Genomic DNA, 24,018 nt, shown 5'->3' on the forward strand with positions numbered 1-24,018 from the left:
TTTTGATCTTCGATGGAAAATCCTAGCTCTATGTATTTTCCAGCATGTTTCCCTTGATATATCACAATGTACACTCAAAGAAAAAAGAAGTAACATAATGGTTGTGCAAAAAAAAATGGTAGAAAACATAAATGGGATAAAGGAAGGTATAAAATCAATCACTGAAAAAACATCTGCTTAAGTTAGAAAACTGTGGGAAGCAATCTGAGCAAATGATGAAGGAACAATCGGCATTATGCCTAATTTAATTAAAAAGGAGAATAATCTTTGTCATAAGCATATAAATTCTTGCCTAGTGATAATTTCATATTCTGCACACATTTTTCTGGTAAGGCAGCTACTTTATGAACCTGGGATTTTAACATGAATTATCAAGGAGTATGCTAAAAGAGTCAAGCAGAAAATCCTGAGTCAAACAAGATACCCATACACCTTGCCTCCTTGAGGCATCCCTACACATGGTTAGGAGAGAGGCTTCTTCCAGACAGTGATGTAGCATTAGAATTGCTTTCTGGAAGAGACTGTCTTTTCAGTGACCAGAAATTTTCCATCATTTTTTAGGTGTTAGGTGACTAAATGAAGTGAATAACTCCAACCTGTATGATCTTGAAGGTGCTTGATATGCATTATTGTCTTCTGGATTTGGACTACACATTATTCTGTCTTCAGTAGTTTTCTTACTGAAAGAAAACAACAAGAAGATAAAGTTATAGATTTTATGTATGTATGCACATACCGAATTTATTTTAGCTATATCATAAGTAGTTGTCAATATTTCAATGATGATCAACAACCATTTCAAGGTGTTCATAAATACCATGGCTCCTCTTTGGGCCCCCCTTTTTACAGGTGATTTATGGAACTTTGAGAAATAATAAACCCATGGGCATTTACTAAACTTGTGCACATCCAGAATCTCAAGATGTGCTTGATAATGGCAAATTAAAATATTGTGCTAAGCATTCATCTTGAGGACAGGTAGCGATAGCAAGGCTCTGGGAATCTACAGCAGTGGAAGATGTGGCTGCAAGACTGTGCATTTCGGTCAGTAAGTGCAAACAGGTTGTAGGTGTTAGGTGGTGGTCTCTCTTGGCTGACGAAGTCTTTGGCTGCTGGCAAAATCATAGTCCCAGAGAACTGGGAATAAAAGGCTTGATGTGTTCAACCTGTCCTTCACCTTTGCTGATTTAATGGCTGCTGAAGTTTAGCTTTTCCTTGGAACTAATTGAAAAAATTTAGGGGAAAGAAAGTGCAGGCTTGTATGTGGCTCCCAAGGAAATCAAACTGAATGCATCTTCACAGGAAGAGCTGAAGCTATAAGAAATGATGACCAAAAATAAATACTGGTTTGTTAAGAATGGTAATACATTGATCTGACTTGCTTTAAGAAGGTATGTGTATGGGAACTGCTGAGTCACGGCCTGAACCTCTGATTGATCACCTGAGGTGAGCAATGAGTCAGCCAGAGGAGCACAGGTGAAGGCAATTCACTTTTTTGCTGGAGAAAACATTGTGTATCAAGTTTGTGGCATACCAGGCAATCAGAAATCTCAGAAACTGGTATCAACGAGTTGTTCAAAGCCTTACTTCTGGCGGTCTTGTGAGCTCAGGCAAACAGGTGAAGGCAATTCACCTGTGCTGCCAGAAGCTCCTAGACCTATTTAAGAGCTGGCTACAAGGGGGGGAAAACCTCTTCTGGAGATTTGCTCTGCTGGAGTTTTGCAAGTGAGCTCAGGATACAGGTAAGCTTTCTATCCATTCTCCTTCTGTTATCGTAATTTGCTTTGCCAAACTCTCTTGTTTATTTTGTAATTATGACATCTTAATTTTCATTGATTATACAGTATGTGAAACCAGTATATATAGAGTGCTCCTATTTCTGCTGTATGACAAATGTATGTTATACTTTTAAAGGATAGCTACTTTATGAATGCAGTCTGAAAGTGTGGTTACATGATTATGTGTATAAGGCCTTAAGATATTTGTTCAGACTCCCAGGATGTACTTGGTGTTATATTGATACATTAGTACAAAACCTCTGTTTACATTCCCATTTCCTACTGCTCTGTTACACTGTGAACAACTCACACTTTCAGATAACCGAAAAAGCATTCTCTTGGATCTTCAGTCTCAGACACCATGTTTCTCTGTATTGAGAAATTCTATATGGCTGTGGAATGTTACTCTGATTCACACATTAGAGTTTGAGTTCAAAATTGTAAATGAAATTCTCCTTGTCTCCTCCTAAGATATTCTTTCTTCTTTGCTCAGGTTTTTTGAGCAGTGTTTGTTCCCATTTAATAGCTAGGGTTCAACACAGTATAATCAAGGCTTCTGAAGGTTGTTCAGGGGTACTCCTAATAATAATATCCCTGTGAAGTATTTATATTTCTAGGAATTTCTCTTACTTCAGTATTAATGCATATATCTGCCTTGAACTGGAGGTTTCAATTATCTAGCCTTTGTCCCAATACATTGGCAAACAGCATCCATTTTAAATTTTTAGAGGAGTTCTTTAGAATCATGAAAATATAAAAGCTTTAGATTGGGTTTTTTACTTAATAAATTCCTTATTTATTTTTTCCCTTCCCTGAAGGGGATTTTTGTATGAAAGGTATTCTCAGAAAATTTCCATTAGTGTCTTCCTTTTTGGCCGTGTAGATTCTGAAGTATACTTGGAGATGCTATTTGCATTACATACTGCATCTAGAGATGGGACAACAGCAGGTATAAATTGCTGCTTCCCTTTCAATTTTTGACCTTTGCTTATTGCTGGAGAAAGCATTGTGTATCAAGTTTGTGGTATACCAGGCACCCAGAAATCTCAGAAACTGGTATCAACGAGTTGTTCAAAGCCTTACTTCTGGCGGTCTTGTGAGCTCAGGCAAACGGTTTTGTTTGGATCTTATCTGGTTAAAGCAGGCTACTGCTGAACAAAAAGAATGAGCTGAAAGGATTCCAAATGGATGGCAGAACAAAATGAAGATAAAAGTTAGTTCTTCCTAGACACATCCAAGTTAAATTAAAGACTCTGGAAATGAATGATGGGCAGAACAATGAATCTTTATTTTATTCACATAATTTTTCTTACACTAAATTTTCTTTTTCAGTTTCAAACTGCAACCCTCTGCTGTTAGCCATAACCTGCAGCAACCCCTATTATGGCACTGCTTCAGTTTTTTGTTCAATGTAATGTAATTTAATCTTTCCAACTTCTGATATACTTTTGTACAATAATCTGTAATGGTTTCTTGTTCCAATGAAAATTTAAACTTCTGCCAGGGTCCAAGACTTCCTAATGACTTTTCTTTATGGCTTTTATATTTTTATATGTTATTTCCCACATTCATCATCATTTGCTTTGTTATTCCTAAAAATCCCTTAATCTTCATGAAGCGTTTCTCATCTGTTTTACTACTGCCTTTCTTATGAGTTGCCCAAGATTCTAAACTGAAGTCTGCAGCACTCATTTCATTATGTGCAAACAGAGGTTCATGTATCCTTGCAGAAACAACAAATGACTAACTTCTGAGCCTGACTAATATGATCCTATCAATTAGCTGAATTACCTGTACTAGTTCTGGTCAGATAAGAAAACTGAAGCTGATGAAGGTTCCTGCAGTTTGCATGTGAAACAATTGATTGCCTTGTCTTCTGCATAGTTCCTAGTTCCTGCAGGACACTAACCTTTTCCAGTAGCTCAAAGTCAATCATGTGGAGGCTTTGTAGATACTCGGGCAACATTGACAGTTGTGGTTTTGTTCTGCTTTTTTCTTTTTTTTTTTTTTTTTTTTTTTTCCCTTACCCATGCCCCTGCTAACAAAGATAGATTTCAGAATTAAAATAGTTAACCAACAGCCATATGTTGTTCTCAGAATTTATTTATTAAAAATACATGTATTTGTTATTAGGAATTACAGAAGTACCCTACTCCAGATTCCCTTTTTAACACATAAAATATGTTAATGGAATTATGAAGAACTGAATCTAGAGTTGATATAAAATTTCTTTGATCTAATGACACAGAAAAACAGGTATTCATAAGTAAGATAAAGTGATTGCTGGTAACGTAGGTTAAGGTTTTTCAAGTTACAGCCTCTGAAAAATATCAATGTGTATTTTGAACTAGATGATAATGTAGGGGATTAAGTTGGTTATATCATTGTAAATGCCCATTTAAGACTATAGGTACCTCAACTTTTTAAACACATTTGGAAAGGTAATTTGGGTATCTTGATAAGGCATTCTTAAAATCTAGTGCTCTGAAGATCTTCTATCCCTCCCCCCCCCCAAAAAAAAGTGCATATTTTTTGCCTGGGAATATGTTTTTACTGAGGGTGTAAGAAGGCAGAGAGATAACAAAGGGTTTCTTATTCAGTGCTTTCTATTAGATGTATGCTGAAAAGGACAGCTTTCTTCAATCAAAAATAATTTCCTAAGTCTTAACAGGTAAGTAGGTATTTATTTCTACTTTGAGCTCACATCCAATCTCTTTCATTCATATCATATTACGTAGCATGCATCATTCTCACTAGCCTACCTTTCCTCCTTTGTTGATGTTAGTAACGGAAGAAAAACATGAAACAATAGCATCATAATTTCTAGCCCCCCTAAATGTGTACTTTTGATGACACTTCTCATGTGAAAATAAATGTGCACACAACACAGCTAACATGTCAGTGTGTCCTATCAGTGCTACGTCTGGAGTTGCAGATTCATGGAGAAGCTGCAGCTGGAAGAGCCAACCTGAAATGCAGCGTGATGTGCTCTCCCGTGCACAATCTAGTAAATTTGGGAATGTCCATTTTTAAACAGAAATCAGTGTAACTTTCAGTCTGGTAACATGTTTCCACTAATTCAGCTAAGGCTGAATTTTTTTTTTTTACACTATGTAAGATTAGAATTCAAATATTCCTACTTTAATGTTATACTGAACTCCACTGCTACTTCTTATGTGCCTTCATTCACAATCCTTTGGATTTTGAGAAATCTCAATATGCCAGCATAAAATATGCAATAAGGATTTCCTAAAAGAATTATCACACTGCTATAATTTTTTTGACAGTTAGAAGAAAGTGAAGAAATACACAATTCTGGTGCAAAATTAGACACCTTTACAAAACATGATTTGTTAGATCATATTAAAAAATATTACCATGGGATTACTGTGAATATAATTGTATTTGAGCTTTTTTCTTTCTACATTCTGAATAATATTATCCACTTGCAAGCAGAAGGTTTCCCGTCTGGTGAAGTAAGAACCCTGATAGATTTAAAATATGTATATTTCATCTTTTTTTGCTTGTAATATATTCTTAATTGAAAGAAATATTTAGGAAGACATGATCCCTTACACACCAAAATCAGAACCTATAACCAACTAATAAATATAATTAGTGCTGTCTTTTTGTCCTTTCCCAGACAGCGCTGAAGAACCTATCCCATCAATTCAGATTGCCTAATTGCAGTATGTGTTGTGTGATGCACAACAGAAGGATAAATATTTGACTTTACATATAACTTTCTATTCATTAGAAAGCTGTGTGAAGGAAAAAAGTAGTCTGCTTGTAAGACAGCAGTTTCTGTTGCTGAATAGGCTGACAATGCTTCTGAACTAAGGTAAAATTGTGGTTGATGACTTCATTCCTAGATATAATTAATGGTGGTAATGAATGCAGAGGACATGATTGTATAAGAGATTGTTTTGGCTAACATTTGCTCTAGGGAGTTGTTCACCTACTGTATAATTTCTTCTGGAAAAGATTCCTGGGAAAGAGAAATACAATTTTTTCTTGAGGTAAGCATTCTGGTCTGCAGAAAAATGCTGTGGCTGGTTTACCAGAAGTGAATTTAGATGTCATGATCCTAAGTTTAGCAGATTTTAACTGTTATATGCTGTCCCTTGGCAAACAATGTAGATGATAACTGAAAGTAAGATCGGTAGTGAGTTAGGGGTTCTATGAAGCCTGAAAGTCCAACCCAGCAAAATGCCAGAGAATGCCTCAGCAGACAGAGGTATATGTTAAAATATGAGCTAAAAAACATATTATTGTTGTTTTCCTACTCAGGGTTAAGTTAATGTCTTTTAACATTTGTAGTTTTCTTAGGTCTTCACTCTGTAGATCATTCTGTAGCAGATTCCTCTACTTCAGGCATAGATCCTTGCCATTATTAGATCTCCCTTGTGAGCGCCTCTAAACCCAACTTTGAACATGTACAGGTTTGCTTGGTTTCCAAAATTCCCTTCAACTCGTATGTGATGAAACTAATACTTCCAACTTCATCTTCCTCTGTGAAAAAGACCTGATATCTGTGGTTTTACATTCTGTACCTCAAAGCCCTTCTGTAGCACAGCCACTGCTTTGTCAAGTGTGAGGCCCAGGATGATGTCTGGCCACAGCATCAAGGGAAAAATAAAAATAAAAAGAAATAGCATAAATGTGCTTCTCTTTTCAGAGTGCATCAGTAAGCTACTTTTTCAAGTCTTGACCATAGTAAGGAGAGAAAAAAAAAAAAAGAAAAATTAAATCACAAAAGTAAATGTTAATAGGAATTGATCTGAACTAGCATTTTTTTAAACATACCATATTTAAAATCTTCTTTTGGAAGAAAACAAAGAAAATTGTTTAGCTGTATTTGTGTGGGTGGATGTATGGGCTCACTTAAGGAAATTAGCCTTTAGAAGCTGTATTCTTTCTGGCATTCAGACTCCGTGACTAAGCAAAACAGAATATGTATGTCTTTATGCATGATAGCATAAGCAGTTTGATTACAAGGCATACACTACTGTAATCTTCTGGGGTGATATGACTATGTCTAACAAACTATACAAGTTAACTCAACACAACTTGTAATAATAAGAAAATCTAACCTAGACAGCTGGAATTTTTTTTTTTCTAAGTTCAGGTTTTTCACTATCTATCTGAAAAGTATTATATATCATTGCAGTAAAATAGACACATTAGTGCCAGATCTGACTCATTTTATCTATTTTACTGTGAGATTATATCCAAGGTATTAAGACAATTGGGAAGATATAACAAAACAAAACTTATTAGAAAACTATTTCAAATAGCTTGGATGTACTTACTTTGTCAGATCAAATCTTAATGAGAAGAGCCAAGTGAACCTTAACTAGTTAAGTTTAAGATATTACTACTATAGGAGAAATAAACAGGAAAGAAGGGAAGGGTGTAGATAGCAAAGACACAGCCCAAAAGGAAAATCTTAGTTATCTGGTTGTGTGTGGTTGGTTTTGGTTTTGGTTTTTGATTGGTTCGTTTTTGCTATTTCAAGCCTTCACAAGTCAATATGAGAAGAAAATCTGGCAACCTTCCCAAACTTGGTAGACATAAAGGGAATCTGCAAGGGCAGTGACTGTAGACACCCAGAGTGAAGTATAGGTCCATTGTCAAATTAAGTAAACTTGATCATAAGGGAAATGTGTATCATAACCCTAAAGGCTGAAAGTGAATAAAGGCATTATCACGGTGTAGTGAAAGTTAATACTTACCTGCAGCTATCAAAGAAGATACAGACATTTTAACCTGTTACTTGTAGGTATTATTTATCCTGAATGATTAATAAGGGGGGTGGGTTTTGTCTTAACTGGGGGAAATGATTTTTGCTGTACCTTAAGAAGAATCCTAAGAAATAAAGGATTCTTAATCATTGGAGAAGATTTGCCTACTGTCACTTACCTATGCTTTAGCACGAGTGTCTAGCCTTTTGGCTTGTCTGGACCACACTGAATCAATAAGAATTATCTTGGGCTGCATAAACAAAAGTCACTCCAAAAGTAATGCCTCCTATTCACAGAGAGCACAATAATACTATTTGATAGAACAAATTCTCATCTAACTATAAAACACTATTTTTTTCCAACATAATCATCACCATTAGCTATGAATCTTCATCAGAAATGAGCAGGAGCCTGCATGCCATGGTCATAAAAATATGCACTAACAGAGGTGACCCACTGTCTCATTGTGCTCACATCCACTGTTTGATCTCTATAAACATTCATCAAATGTCAGTGAATGTCGATAGGTGCCATTTTTTTCCCCATGGGGGAATTCAGTTGTATCACATTGCTTCATATGCACTTCCATGTTGACACCATTCTCTCAGATTGCCCCTCTGCTGCCATCTGTCACACTGCAAGAAAATGTGATGGAATATTGGTAGGTAGGTTCACCCTGTGCTGTCATTCACCAACACTGTGGGCCAGTATAATGAAATGGGGCACTACAGTTGGAGCAGCCTTCATAAAATATATTAATGCATGTAAGTAATGATTTTTATTTAAAAAAAAAAAAAGAAAAAAAAAAACGAGTGGGGTATGTGACCTTGTTTTTGTGAAAATAATGCATCAGTATCTGTTTTAATGTCAGTGGTTGCAATTCTCAGTGAGTTCTCAAAGTGTTCATCAGAGACTTATGATGAAACTTCACTCTTCCTGTGCTTCATCCTTGAAAACAGTTGTTCACAATTGTGTGTTCTGCCAAAATGTGATAACATGAATAAGGTGTGACTGTGAAGTGAGGAATGTTTTTCTCTAGTTAGAGAGGGCTTATAAAAGTGAAGAGACACAGTCAGATTTTTGAGTTGAATGTCTAATTGCAACTCTATACACTCCATTTGAAAATTCTGAGGGAATGTATGGCTGGCTAATTGTTATTTTGTTTGTTTGGTTTCTTTGCTGTTAACAGGACATTTTTTAGCCTATTAATCAAAATGCACACAGTTATTTGCTATAACTTGAGTCAGCACTGCACTATGCTCTCCCTGAGCCCTGATTGCAGCTCAGACACCATTAATAGCACACCAGTGTTTGGCTGTTGCTGAGTGATGGGTGCACTCCTGGGGTGGCGACACAACAGCAACAGGAAGCTGGGGCAGTGGACATACTGCTGTGCCAGCTGTGCCAAGCCGCATGCAGACTGCAGGTTGGCCATGCATGAATTACGCTGAAGTGATGAGCTCTACTGTTGTGGTAAGTAATGTAAGTTTATGGAGAATATAATTGACCAAGGAACAACTTAATATGCAGGTAGTAAAAGACATTGAGGCCCTGGAGTGTGTCCAGAGAAGGGCAACGAAACTGGTGAGGGGTCTGGAGCACAAGTCTTGTGAAAAGAGGTTGAAGGAGTTCGGATTGTTTAGTCTGGAGAAGAAAAGGCTCAGGGGAGACCTCACTGCACTCTACAACCTCCTGAAGGGAGGTTGTGGTGAAGAGGGATTTGGCCTCTTCTCCCAGGCAACGAGCAGGACACGGGGGAATGGCCACAAGTTGTATCAGAGGAGGTTTAGGATAGACATGAGGAGAACTTTTTCTCTCAGAGAGTGGTCAGGCACTGGAATGGCTGCCCAGGGAGCTCGTGGAGTCGCTGTCCCTGGCAGTGTTCAAGCGGTGTCCGGATGAGGGGCTGCGAGATATGGTTTAGTAGCTTGTAACAGTGGTAATGAGAAAATGGTTGGACTAGATATCTTATAGGTTGTTTCCAACTTTGTGATTCTATGGTAGATTTAACTGCAGCCGCAGCATAACTCACTGTAATTTTCTATCTTTTCATGATGCTATTTCCAGCTTCAGCACACAAAGAAGCATTTGTAAAGTTACTATTAGTGGTTAGAAAAATAACTCACGCTGGTTGTCACAGGAGCAGGCAAAAAAATCTGAAAAGTAGGAAGAAGAATCTGTTTAAATCTGTAATGCTTAAAATAATGCCATATCCCACTGCATGTGTGTTAACAAGCACTTTCAGATGAGAAAATTCTTTTTCACAATAGATTTCAAAATTTCTTTTATTTTGAAGTGAGAGGGGGAAATAGAATATTTTACAGATATTCACAAAAGAATATTCTCTTTTGAAAATATTCTATGTGCTTTAGACATTGGAGTTAAAATCTTTGATTGCATTTTATTATAACGCAATGTAAATTTAAAAATGGAATCTGTGGCAGGAGATGTTACCTTCCAAAAGCCAACACAAGACAGTGTAACAGAATTGTTTCTAGTCCTTATTGTTAAGGGATGGGTAGGTTTCTAATTCAGGTTATATTTGTGTGAGCTCCTCAGGAATCCAGTTTGCTTCTTCAGAATTAGTTTGATCTCAATGAAGTGTTGCTTCTGAAGGATAATGGTTCTTCCACTGTGTGTCAGATTGCCCATTCATCACATTCACAAGAAAGAGTCAGTTCTCCTAGGATTATAAGTATAATGTGAAAAGAAGATAGTTTACTTTCACTTTACCTATCCAAGCCCCTAATTAATATTCTTTGAGAAACGAGTACCAAAAGTTAAAGGAATTACAGCACTGTGGATGTTTTTCTGCAGTATTCTTGTTTATACCCCACTCGTCATGTCCATGTTGCCATTCTTGTATTTCCTGTCAGTTGGATTCAGAGCAATATCCGCAGCCCTTGTCAGTGCAGCTTTTGTGTCTGGTGCGTGCCCGGAAAGTGCTAGAATGAGCTACATGCTGCATCAATGAGGAGCAACTGAGGGAAACAGGGAGGAGGGGGCTAAGGGGAGAGATCATTTCTCTCTACAACTACTTGAAAGGAGATTGCAGTGGGAAAGGTGTCTGTCTTTTCTCAGTAGATCAGTGATAGAATGCAAGTAAATAGCTTCAGTTTGCTCCAGGGGATGTTTAGATTGAACATTAGAATGAAGTTTTTCACAAAGAGTAAACAGCCTTTGGAAACTGCTGCTAAGGGAGGTTGTGGAGTCCTAGCCCCTGGAGGTATTTCAGAGTTATGTGGGTGTGGCATTAAGGGATGTGACTTAGGTAGGATTCAGTCAGTTAGGTTGGTGGTTGGACTTGATGATCTTGAATGTCTTTTCCAATCTAGATTATCCTATGATTTTATGATCACAGAAGAATGCCATTGTATATATTTGGCCTTTAAGCACAGTTTCATTACCTTTTATTTTATGCAACATGTACTTAAAACGTCCATTCCAGTGACAGTGTCATGCATTTTAATGAATGTCAAATGCAGCTTTTCTGACGTATTTCATATTTGAGGCAGCAGCATTGGGGTTCTGAGGTCTATTTAAACACAATTTCATTCAAGATGTTACATGGAAAATTGCATTTAGATCCATTTTAATAGAAAAATATACTAGTTTGATTCTGTATTCAGTTGCAAGGATGTGAAATATGAAACTTCAGTGACCTCATGCAGGATTTTGTCAGTGCAAATATTAATGCCCATGAGAGCAGAATCAGAACATTAGTATTCAGACTTGTTCTTTAACTGCAGGTTTTGGAGATGAAAGCATGCACTTAACTAAACACTTTAGTGACTACAGATCCTGAAATATGACACCAGCTGAAATCTCTAGCACTTTTATATTTTGAGTATTTACATTCTGACATCATGTCATTGACAACCACTTCATAAGCTCTTTGCCAAATTTAAAGATTTTTTAAATGTCAAAGACCCTTTTTATTAGCAATGAAGAAGTTTCAAAAGAAATGAGCTTTATAGATGCAATCATCTCTTTCCAAAATCATTGCTAATTGGAAGACTTTTTCCCTGGTTTATGTCAGAGACATTGTTAATATGAGGTAAGTTTAAAAAAAGAACTTAGAAATTGTTCAAAGAGTCTCTAATACTTCCTAATTTATGTCTTTAAAATTCTTAATAATAAATAAGTTATTATTAATAAATAGATAAAAAGAATAAATATAATAAATTAATAAATTCTCTTAACGTTGAGAATGTAGCAGAATTATTTTTATTGTTAGGGCAAGGAGAAATAAAATCTGAAATCAATATTCAAAGAACTATCATAGCTTACAGTCAACAAAGAAAAGAGTAATTGTATTTTAATTGATAATGCCAAGCTAGCTCTTGTACTTGATGAGCTGTTTTTTGCCTATATCAAATTTGAAGAAAGCGTGGATAAATTTAAGGGCATATGCACCCTGAAACTTTGTAATTCTACTTAAAGAAGTGCTAGTCTTTTTCTTCTTTCTTCATTGTAATTCTGAAAAATTATAGGAGTCTAAAAGCATATATTAGGAAATTGTACAGTAACCTTTCTTCCTCAGTGTTGCTGTTTAGCACACATTAATACACTTAACACAAAAGTTCCCTCACACACACAGTTTTAGGGATTGGAAAGGACCTTTGGAGATCATCTAGTACAGCCTCCTGCCCTCCCCCACCTGCTGAAACAGATTCCCTGCTGTAGATTGCACAGGAAAGGATCCAAGAGCGTCTTGAGTATCTCCAGAGGATATTCCATAGCCTCTCTGGACAATTTGTTCCAGTACTCTGTCACTCTTATAGTAGAGAAGTTGAGAATGGTTTAAAAGCCTAGAGGAGGATGTAAAGTTTGTTTTGAACACATACACAAAGTCAATTTTAAAATGTGTTTCTTTTGCCTTTTCAGTTTTCGCAGTTGTAGATACTTAGTTATTTGGAAGAAAAAAATAAAATAGTGAGCTAATTGGTTTTAATTTAAAAACATTAGCCATATATTCTATAAAACATCTAGTATAGCAAACCTGACATTCTAAGATCTTCCTTATTATTTAAATCACACATTAAGTACATTTAAGTGTCCTGAAACAGAATGGACTATTTGAAGACTAAAATTAATTTGTGTTTTTTTAATATCTTATGCAGGGATGGAAAAACTGATTTTTGAACTTGATAAACCAGAGCAAGGTCAACTGTAACATAGACTCATGTGTAACACATTTATGTCTAATGCTTATTTTCTTAAATTCTACACACTAATTACAGTGTCCATCACTCCTGGTCATAACTCAAGTTTCCAAAAAGATCTTGTTTGTTTTAGCATCTAAAATTTAATTCAAGTGCTATCTATGACTACACATCTTCTACATAAGATGAGACAGAGCCTGAGAGATTTGTTTTGACTCTGAAATATGCAGCATTTAAGCTATCAGGAATGAGTTTCATGTCACAGTATTTCCTAGATGTATGGGTTTGCTCAGTAGTGATGGCCCCGTTGCTGGCAGCGCAGAGCAAGTAGATATCTCTGTACTCAACCTATATGTTGCTACTGTTAAACTGAATCAGTAAGGTCACTGGTAGAAAACAAAAAAACTGTGTTTTTACTGTGACTTTCTTTAATGCTCTCTATAAATTTGTTGAATACTGATAATAATACTAATAAAATAACTTAAAGCAACCTAAAATCTACATCCATTTTGGAGGTTGACATCACATCTGCTGCACTACCTATCCAGTCTTTTTCTTCCTCTTTCATTTTATAGTAAGATTATTAATATTTCAGTTATAAGATATTTACACCAAGATTATACACATAATTCAAAATGTGAATTCTCTCTTGAGCCTCCATCATAAACTCAAAAATCATAAATGTAGACCATTATCTTGCATAAAACTCGATGAACATTTACTTGTGCAGCTTCCGTGATTGGAGGATGTTAGTTGGTTTGTTTATTTTTTTCCCCACAACTTGCTGTATGTAACTAGTGTAGACCTACTTCTGTGAGAATTTCACAAATCATTACAACACATGTGAAGAGCTTCACAGAAGAGAGAAGAAAAATGGTCACCAGACTGGTGATAAAAGTGGAACAATATAGTTTAGAGAATTTGTGGTAGAGTTGCTTATGTGTATAAAAAATAATGTATTTAATTTGAATGCATACGCAACCTTACGCTCAATGTTGCATACGTTAATTTCACCATCAGAATTAAACAGCGAATTAAAACCTCATGGACATTCCAAATCTGAAATTGTAAATCTGAAGGCTTCCTTTTTCTATTATGCTACTTTTCCAATTGTCTTTTTACATTTTTAGAATTGGTTTCTGAAAAAAAAAAAAATATATATATATATATATGTATATATATTTAATGCCAAAAATGCTAATTTTCCAATGTAATATGAGGTAACTTACAACTAATTTTCTCTTCTGGATAAAGATTTATCTTTTCAAGTAAAAGAAAATATTTCACCTATTCAACAACAGTAATAATAACAGTCATTATTTTCATAACTGTTATCATATAGTTTTAGAAGACAGTTTTCTTTCTTCCTTCTCATTGCTGTCTTCTCATCTGCTTTGTCAAGGATTTCAAAAATCACTGGTTATATTGCTGATACAGCTCTAGAATACAGTAGGTAGCTGTGATAGTGTTTACCAAATTACATATGTGATTAATAAGACAGTAATAAAGGGATTTAGTATTTCTCACACGAATTTGGTAGGGTGCTGATGACTCAAGTTTGTAAAGAAATATCATTTTTTCTGCAAGGAATTTTGCAGTCATCATTACCTATCCACCCTTCCCTAACTAAGACTATTTTCCTGGATTTTCTAAGCAGTTTAATTTCATATGTGTAGTCACATGCTTGCTGCTGAATCTTACTTTTACCGCCCATTTAAGCTGACTCTTCAACATTTATTGAAGTTATTTTAAGTTATATTATTGAAGTTACAGGTATTAATGCTGTTCTGTGTCTCAACGTGTGAAGAACGTGTGTGACATTCAAGCACCAAGTAAGCTGTCAAAATGGGTAGTTAGCTTTGGCAACACTAGAGTTTTCTTTCTTGCTAAAAGGAATTGTATTTCTTCTAGTATTCTTCCCTTGGTTTTTAATCAGTCTTTGCTTGTGTAAAACTCCTGTTGTTAGCTGTAATGAGAACATTTGTACAAATGTAAATGCTGTAATATAATTTATTTTATTAGATATAAGTATTCAACAATACCTTTTCATCACTTAGTCCTTTAAAAAATGTAATTCACAGCATGTTTTTTCTGGTTTCATGCTGTACCATTTAAAAAATGTTGAGCTTATGCTTAGTATTCAAAACAAAGCAAAAAAAAAAAATTGTTTGGTGACTGAATTGCAAAAGCACGTGGTGCACAGTACAGATGGAACCAAATTATTTTTAGTAATTCTTTTGACAAGATGAAAAACTACAACAGTGGCCATTTTTCAGGCCACTGAAATTTGACGTTTTTATTCAAGTTGATGTGTTAAATGTGAAAAATCTTTTAGCAGAAGAATAAAAATGCAGATTCATTATGAAATGTTTAAACATTTAAAGTAAAATTGTTTTGATATTTCCAAATCATTATTTTCCTCTTTCAACACCTCTTTAAAGATTTTCATTTTTCTTTCTAGAAAGCACTACTCAAAAAAACTGTCTCTAACAGTTAATATCTTCTCAAATCTCCACTTTTTTTGGTGGGGAAAAAAAAAAAAAGCTTGCCTACTTCTATCAAAGCTTTGAAATGCTTAATTCTAATATGAATTAACTGAGGATACTCTTGTAGCGGTTCCACCTGGGAATCTACTTGAGATTTCCATGTTCTTACATACACCTGAAAAAAATTAGGTCTTTGTTTGTTGTGTGTGTGTGTGTGTGTGTGTGTGTGTGTGTGTGTAAGATAAGTATACACTATTTAGATTTTCATCTGATGGAAGATAATAGACAAACTACCGTGAATGGATGTTAGCTATAGCACATAATTCTAAAAAATGCCTCTGGAGTAATCAAATGCTCTATGTAAGGTTGCATGTAGGAATGCTTAGTATTAGGCAACCATATTATAAGAACACAGATTGGGTTTTAAACTAAATTACTAATGTTCCTGCAAAATTTCCAATTTCCCCCAGAGAATTTCCCTAAGTGTAGTCATTGGTTCACCTTCAGTGATCGGGAATGCACTGATAATATTTTTATGGAGACAGAAGGGGAATATGCTGGGTGCTGGTTGTGCCTTGGAGAGGCAGATCACATACACTGATAATATTTAGAAGTGATCATTAAAATTAAACAAAAACAGTCATGAAATCCAGCAGCCTGTTTGTATTCAATATCTGGAAATTTTATGAAATCATGTTTGTAAACAGGAAGTATAAGGTATTTTTTATCCTGTATTAGATAATATATATTATATTATTTTATTCCAGAATATTCTGGATTATTCTACCCTAATCCCAGAGGATACTACTTAGTCAGTATAACTCAGTGGATCAGTATTTTGAATAATTCTTTTTGGCTCCAAAAATTTCTATTAAAAATTATTTGAATTATTCATTTTCTGATTTAAAATCAGAATCTTTAGCTCGTTCTTTTCATTTCGTTGCAGATGCTTTGTCATATGTATTTATATATACGTGAGCGTATACAGATTTCAGTGTGCTTCAAAAAAGATTCCACCTGCTTGTGAGGAAATCCAGATCTCTGCGGGAAGTTCATGCGGTAATTTAACTCATCATGTCCTGTAGCCTTCCTCAAAGGTTAGATGTCATGCATTGTCTTGTACACTATGCATTTGTTTTTGCACAGTAGTTCTCTCCCCCTTTTTTTCTTTTATTTCTTTAAACAACTTAGCATTAATTAGTTACACACTAACGACATCTACATAGCATGGTAACTGGGGCACTTACCTCCAGAGTGAGACACCTGGCTTCACATGCCAGTGTTGGTGAATATTCAGGAATTTTGTACACAGTAGGATCCCTAATATATCACTTGGGAAGAATACTTAAGCTCAAGGGTGAAGGTTTAGATTGGATCTTGATGAGAAGTTCTTTACAGAGAGAGTGGTGAGCTGCTGGGACAGGCTGCCCAGAGAGGCTGTGGATGCTCCGTCCCTGAAGGTGTTCAAGACCATGAGGCCCTGGGCAACCTGCTCTAGTACCAGATCTGGAGGTTGGTGGCCCTGCCTGTGGCAGAGGGGTTGGAACTTCACAATCCTTGGGGTCCCTTCCAACCCAAACCATTCTATGATTCTATGTTTCTATAAATACTGCTTGCTGATGAAGAAGGAAAAGAATCACATTAAGTTCCCCTTAGCAAAGAGAGCAAGAGTTATGTATCTCTTGCACTGTGACTGAATGCCTCCATCACTGAACTGTTAGAGAAAGGATGAAAATGGAGCATTTACTCTCTTTCCTCTGTTTCAGTTTTTGAAGTGTGGTTTTTCTTTATTGTTTCAAATGCCAGGATTTTCATGCTCTGTGGTAGTTTTGCAGTTCTTATTTGGCAGAAAATACTTGACTCTGTTTCAGAGAGAATTTTACAAATCCTCAAACTGCTTTTCTAGTAAAAGATGAATCAGTTGTTTCTCTGCTGCTTACTTCTTACAGCTTCTATGCTGTTTTGTACTATGAGGTACTGGTTTGTTATGATTCCAGTGAGAAAGGCTTAAACTTTGTAAGTTATCATTCACAGTGCTGTTACTGGAGTTAACACTATAGAAAGAGAATGGCATAGGTACAATTTCATCCCTTTCAATGCTGGTAGGCTAGGGCAATTAACCACAAAAGGTGATTCTGAGCCATGCACAGCATGCTTTGCATATCTCTGTCCCTAGCAGAGATTCTCCCCCCTTGGACATTTAAGCTACTGTGGGATTTTCTTAGAAAGAAACAAAACTGCTCAATTTCTACAAAGCAGAAACAATGTCCTTACGAGAACTTCTTGCTGCTCTGCTATGTAAGGCAGGAACATGCAGATGAGGTGGTTGCCAGTGCCATCTGCCCCCCCAAAGCTGGTGCAGTATACACAGCTTCACAGCTGGGACTGATGCAGGTCTGCTGCATCAGATCACACAGCACAGGTCTTGGTATAGCTCAGACTGTGTGGAAGATCCCAACTCCTCCATTGGCCATGGAGGAATCTTCTGTCAGAATCAACATCAACTATTAGGCAACTCAGCCATGCTGGCTGGTAACAGCACTTATTGCCAAGTCATCATGGTTGGCTACGAGTGCAGTTGCCCACTCCTGTTAAATAACTCCTGTTTTTGATATTAGTGATTGTCTATGATGTTTATCTCCTGGTTGTCTCCTTTCCAATTTCATGGTGCTACTCTCTTTTTTCTTGAGACGTTTGTGGTGGCTGAAATCAATGAGCAGAATCTGAAGTGACATGGGAACCTAAGTGAATTGATGCTGTTTATCCAGAACAAAGAGAAAATAAATTCTCATTAGTTTACCTTGATTATATTCTATAAAGCAAGAAATATTCTGTGGATAATGTTAGGAAAATATTTTTAGATTGTGTCTGTATGAATGCTATTCATTAATAGTGTCAATGCAGTAGTGAACATGCTCACTTTTTGCACCTGTGTAATGCTTTTCAGGATTGCTGCATGCTTTCCCTAGTGTGGGTCTTAGTATTCATATATTTCTTCATCTTATGTAGCAATGAGTTGCTTTGAATAACATGAGAAGCCTATTCCTCCATGAGGAGAATATCATGTAGATTTTACTGTGGCATGGATAAAGAACTAGTAATATTCATAAATGTATTTGTAAGACTTTTGTCTTCCTTGTAGGTTTTAGAAATCAAAATATCTTTTCAGGAACACTAAAGGAAACAACAAAAAAGTAGGCATAACTGAGCCATAAACTAGTTGTAAAGCTCACCGAAGTATTTGCAGACAGCTGTTTGCAGCAGTCATCTAGCTCTGAGCACTCTTTGCATCAGCAGTGTCATAGTTTGAGGAATGTTCTTCAGTAATATTACAATAATTCCAGGAACATGGAGTAGGACCTCCTTTTTCTTGTGTAACTGTTAAAAAATGAGACAAGAGTCATCTTTAAATGTAATTTTTTCTTGCTTGACTTACTTTTTGGACGTTATCCCAACCCTTGATCACTGAGATGCATTTTTTTAATGAAGTTACAGCCCTCAAGAGCTCTTCATGTATTTCCTATTTTTAGTGTAAAACTCCTTGAATTACTTAACACATACTCCTGTTTGCCAAAAACAATAGACTGTCTTTTGTCTTGATATGCATTTTCTAATCATCGTGCTAAAAGGTTATACTGAGCAATCTGATCATCATTCAACTATCTTCACAACTCTGCTTCAATATGCATCACCTGAGAAACACATTTGATATAATTACTGGCTCTTACCCACTCGAAAAAGGCAGTTAAATAAAAGATAAGTGAGATCTTAAGTGAGATCCTAGTGCAGTGAGGCTGGAATGATTTTATCTGGGGATCCTTCCCACCACTTGTTTTATTTATTTATTTATTGGTTGGGTATTGTTTGCTTTTTGTTTGTTGGTTTGTTTTCTGTACTATAAATATTTTGTTATTTTGTCACCTTCCTGTGAATAAAATGCTCTAATAATTTAATCCTTTATATTAAATAATTTATTGGATCACACTGAATGTGATGAAAAAGCTGCTTTATTCTCTTCTTTAAATGATCAGCAGTAGGCAGTAAAATCTGTCAACTGATGCTATGAACTCTCACCAAGACTGAGCTGAAGAACAAGAACAAGGTACAGTGTACTCAGAGTAAGGCCTTATCTTGATGCATTTAAAAAAAAAAAATAACTATTGGGAAGTTGCAGTGCTCAAGTCACTTCTGTTTCTCATTTCATGTAGTTTTTCATTGGAGACTGCATATGCCCATGTACACACACATCCTGTCTAGTCAGTGCAGCTCATTTTGAGGAAATAGGCTTTTAAACATGTAATTGTGAGTGTAATGCTGTAAGGTAAGACCTTGGGTATCCCTGGAGGCTTCTCTTGTGGATACTTCACTTCTGCAGTGGAAGTATTTTGTTTACATCTTCTCAAACCCATCTCTATATTTTGAAGATTACCAGGCTGACAATATGATGTGATACATTAATTTAAACTTCTGTTTGCTGGAGAAACTAGCACTGTATATGCTTATAAATGTTAAAAAAAAAAAAAAAGGGGGGGGGCGGGGGGGAGAAGATAATATTTCTGGATACTTATCCCCCCCTTTTTTTTCCTTTTCTGAAATGAGTGTAGCATTGTGATCACTTTTTAAAATATGATCCTAGAAAAGTGATGAATTATAATTTAGCCATTTATTATTGTATCCATGCTTTCTACCACAGTTATGAAGTACATTCACATAACAGTAGTTTCAGGAGAAAGATAATCGATATTTTGTCATGAGGCTCTGAAGATGCTAAGATTAACAAAACATTTTTTTCTTTTTTGTTTTCAGATTTGTCAGTTATGTGCTGCATGACTTTACTGAAGACTAGAATAGAATGTGTTTTCACATTATTTAAATTCTAGCTTCTAAGAGGAAGAAGAATAAATATACAATATTGTGACTTACTTATTAAACATCATCTTGATTTTTCTTAAAAGTGCATGTTCAGAAGATTCAACTAAATTTTTTTAGTAAAATAACATAAAAAATGCAATTACAGGATTAAGGCAGTTTGTAAGAGTGTGTAGGAATAAAAGGTATAATATAATTAATCTTTCATGTCTCTGATGGAAGACTCACTTCCAAAATAATTGCTCAATGAGTAATTCAGTGCATAGAATAAACGAATGAAAAGAACATCAGTGCAGTAAGTGAAACAAAGTAATCACAGGAAAGCCTTCCCAAATATTTACACTTGCTTATATGATGTGCTTAATTGACTGTATTTTGATTCTCTAAATGCCAGTCAGAGGCAGAAGAAAAAGTTAGTTTTTTAACCTCTTGTGACACATCAAGAGGGAAATACTCTTGTATTTCATGTAGTGCTTTGTCAGAACAAGATCTATTTGTAAAGAGGGAAATGAATTAAATCCTTGCAACTTCATTCAGAGTGACCGGTGCACTGTTCCTTTGAAATACTAGGGCAGAGAACAAAATGCCATGCTATAGGTTCTGGCTAGTCTGGGGAATGTGGGACCTCAAGCTATGTTATCATAAAAAAAGAGAAAACTTGTAGGGAAATATTATCTTTCTTTTACCTCTGTTATAGTAGGTAGGAATTCCCATGTTAAAATTAGATTGTTTATTTTCCAAGCACTTATGTTATTTATGAACATTTAGCACTTCAAAACAAAGATTAAAAAAAAGAACATTACACTAGGATATTTTATAAGATCCAGATTTCTACAGTGGGAATTGAGCAGTTAAGGCACATTGGTGTCTTCTACCATGAATAGAGAGGCAGTGTTTTTGTTGAAGGACTGGATCCAGTTCCCTTGAATTTACTTAAGAGACAATAGGTGCACAAAAATTCTGGGACATGTCAATGAGGTTTTCCATCAGTGTTGTTCCGAGAGAAAATAAATACAAAACCTTGTGTATTTAAGTTCAGTGACAGTAAACACAACCCTTTCTGGCAAATTACCATACCAACAAAGAGCGTAGTACCTGTGCGTGAAAAAAAGAATGAATACTCGTTTGTTTGTTTGTTTTTGAATGCAAGAGTAGAACATTGAGTTGAGTAGAACAGTGAACTCTGAGTAGACACTCAGAGGTCAAAAATTTTTGTAGTTGCTCAGATATTCCGTTGTAAGTAGACAACAGTTACAATGGCTAGTAGCTGCTAAATGCAATCACTCTTGAGGACGAAAAACAAAGAACTCACCTTCTATCATCTCTCCGTTAGAAGTCAGTCCTGAACATTTAACTGAAGTGCTTGGAGTTTGCGGATAATCTGAGTTCTTTCAAAAAATAAAAGCCTTGCAGTGGGCCCATTGTCAGTGAAATTAGATGTTTCAAAGCTGTTCATTGAGGTGCTTCCTTAAGGATACATGGTTTCAGAAGAACAGCAGCGTTGAGGGAGAGATACATTTTATCTGTATGTAACTGACTTGGGATGCTTTTAGTTGTCAGCTCCACTCTGTGCTTCCATGTGACTTAATGCCTACTTAAATTTGTCTCACATTTGTAAAGGGGGGTAATAGTCTTCCTTTTTTTTTTTTTTTTTTTTTTTTTTTTTAGATTTTTCTCCTGAAGGCAAGGATAATTGAACTTATCATTGTATATTTTTGTAGAGCATGAGTATAGGAAATCAAAGAATATTGGTTCTCAAGCCTCTGAGCAAATGTGAGAAGACTGTGAAAACATCAGATGAAAACTCTGAAACATTTCCAAGTGTATTGTCCTCTCTGGAGGAAACATCAGCATCAACTTCTGTACAGCCTTTCTGTATGCTGCTCTGCACATGCAAGTCAGTTCATGCTGCCACTCCTCTTATCAAGCCGTGGTTAACTAATAAATACATTAGCTAGCATGTCATGATTTTTTTTGTCTTATTTGTGTAGTTCTACTGAAAAAGCTTAATATACTGTTTTAAAAAACAGCATCATAATATCAGATTCTCATTCTTCAGGTGATGTCTTTTACTTCATCTTCTGTCTCATATTTTATACCTTAGATGAACGTTTGTTACTTAGAAGAATATTTGTTTTCCCCTGTCTTTTGTTATTAGCTAGTTCTTCTTTCCTCCTCTTCCCCCTTTTTTTCCTTTTCTCAAGTCTTCCCTGAATAAATCAAATGTCCCTTTTTTTGCTGTCTCTTTTAGATTTATAAGCCTCAGCTTAAATGTCAGATAATCACTTTATCTTCTCTATAATGATGTTTTTCATCTGGAGCTTTTACCCACAGCCTGAAATTACTAATCATTAAAACATCCAGCATATTTAAACATTCCACTTATTATCTTTTACATACAGCAAAAAAGTAGACCTAAGAAATTCTAAGCTAGATGATGCAAAAGAGAGCGAGAAATAAAAGAATCTTATGCTGTGAAAAGAACATACTGCCAACAATAAAATAAATAAAAATTATTCTTAACTGAAAGTAAAAAAATAGTCTTTTCCATGTCTTGTTGTGTGGAAAAAGCAATGTATTGTGTATTCCAAGAACTACTGCCATTTACTTTCTGTAAAGTCAGAAGTTAGGCTAATTCCTAGCAGGATTAAAAGTGTTATTTCTAATTAAGTTGCCAAATGCATTAGGTTGCTTTTAATCATGATAATAAATTCATATTGATATTTAGAAGCTGGATTCAACACTGGTAAAGAAAAAGAATATTATATATACCGTGAATTAAGGGAGATCTTGAAACAAGCTCTTATTTCTGAACAAGGAAAAAATCACTGATGGAGTAGAATGTATTTGTTAACCCTGTTCCTAATAAGACACATACTTTCTTAGAACAAGATTTCAACTTCCAATTTTCAGCTTACTACTGTGCAACAAGATTAAAGCAGGATTTTTATAGAACAAGTGTTTGATAGTAAGCATTAGAAAATATAGTAAACAGCATTCATTATTCCTAGAATAGACAATTAGTGCCCTGGTGTGGGAAAAAAAAAAAAAAGTTTGTGATGTGTTTTAAAACGTTATTTTCAAATAAAAATAATATCAGACAGGAAGTTTCATGTAAGCTTTTGTATTTTAACCACTGAAGGGAATCACAGTTCATCAAAGAATGCAGCTCACTGGTGTTGGAAATATCCTAATAATTTTTGTCAGGATGGTATCTCTGATAAAAGCAGATTTTATTCATGATTGCAATGGTAGGTGTCCCACAAGCAGGAGTGCCCCTATGGACACAGCATGACAGTCTTTATACACTGTTTTCTCCCCCTTGCCTCCCCTCCTCCGCTGTTTCCCCACTGGATGGGTACTCCAGGTTCACAGTCTTATCAGAAGGTTTACATTTGTTATTTACTTGTTAATTTATTTGTTATCTGGTGTCAGTCCTGTCCTCCTGTCCTTCCAAGATGTCTCAGTGCTCTTCTTGTCGTATTGATATATTGATTTTCTTGGAATGATGATGCTAGGCCTTCCGCTGAATCTTCAGGCACTTCCTCTGGCATGCCATGACTTGTTCTCTGTGTGTTCTCTTCACCCTTGTGCAGGATATTCTTGTAGTGTGTATGACAAAAATGTACTTACATACATCAATATACAGAGTGTGCATTCCTGGGAAGGTTCATCTAGAAGATAGGTGATGTAAACTATCAGAGATCTTCCTCAAGTTAAGTAGAAGGACTCCCAAAAAGAACTATGATAGCAGGGATCATGAAATAAAAAAATATTATCCAATTCTAATGCAGAAACAACGTTTGATTCCCACACTGGTGAGTTCTGTTAACTTCTGTTTTATTTTCAAAGTCTTGCAGGTCAAGAAGATAACTGAATGGCAAGCACCAACTTCTGTTTGCATAGGAGAACTTTCCTATCCACACTATTAAATTACTATTTGGATACTTGTAATTAAAATGCAACTGCATACAAT

The 24,018-nt window shown here is 35.6% G+C and overlaps 1 long non-coding RNA gene across 1 annotated transcript; it reads left to right on the forward strand.

Moving 5' to 3' along the window:
- Positions 1-1,701: 1,701 nt before the first annotated feature.
- LOC125690734 (uncharacterized) lies at positions 1,702-20,574 on the forward strand. Its single transcript, XR_007375763.1, has 5 exons — positions 1,702-1,742; positions 4,379-4,449; positions 16,120-16,270; positions 19,205-19,275; positions 19,980-20,574. It is a non-coding gene; the product is annotated as an uncharacterized LOC125690734 (long non-coding RNA).
- The last annotated feature ends 3,444 nt before the right edge of the window (positions 20,575-24,018 follow it).

This window comes from Lagopus muta, chromosome 3, assembly GCF_023343835.1.
Source record: "Lagopus muta isolate bLagMut1 chromosome 3, bLagMut1 primary, whole genome shotgun sequence".
Classification (NCBI taxonomy): Eukaryota; Metazoa; Chordata; class Aves; order Galliformes; family Phasianidae; genus Lagopus; species Lagopus muta.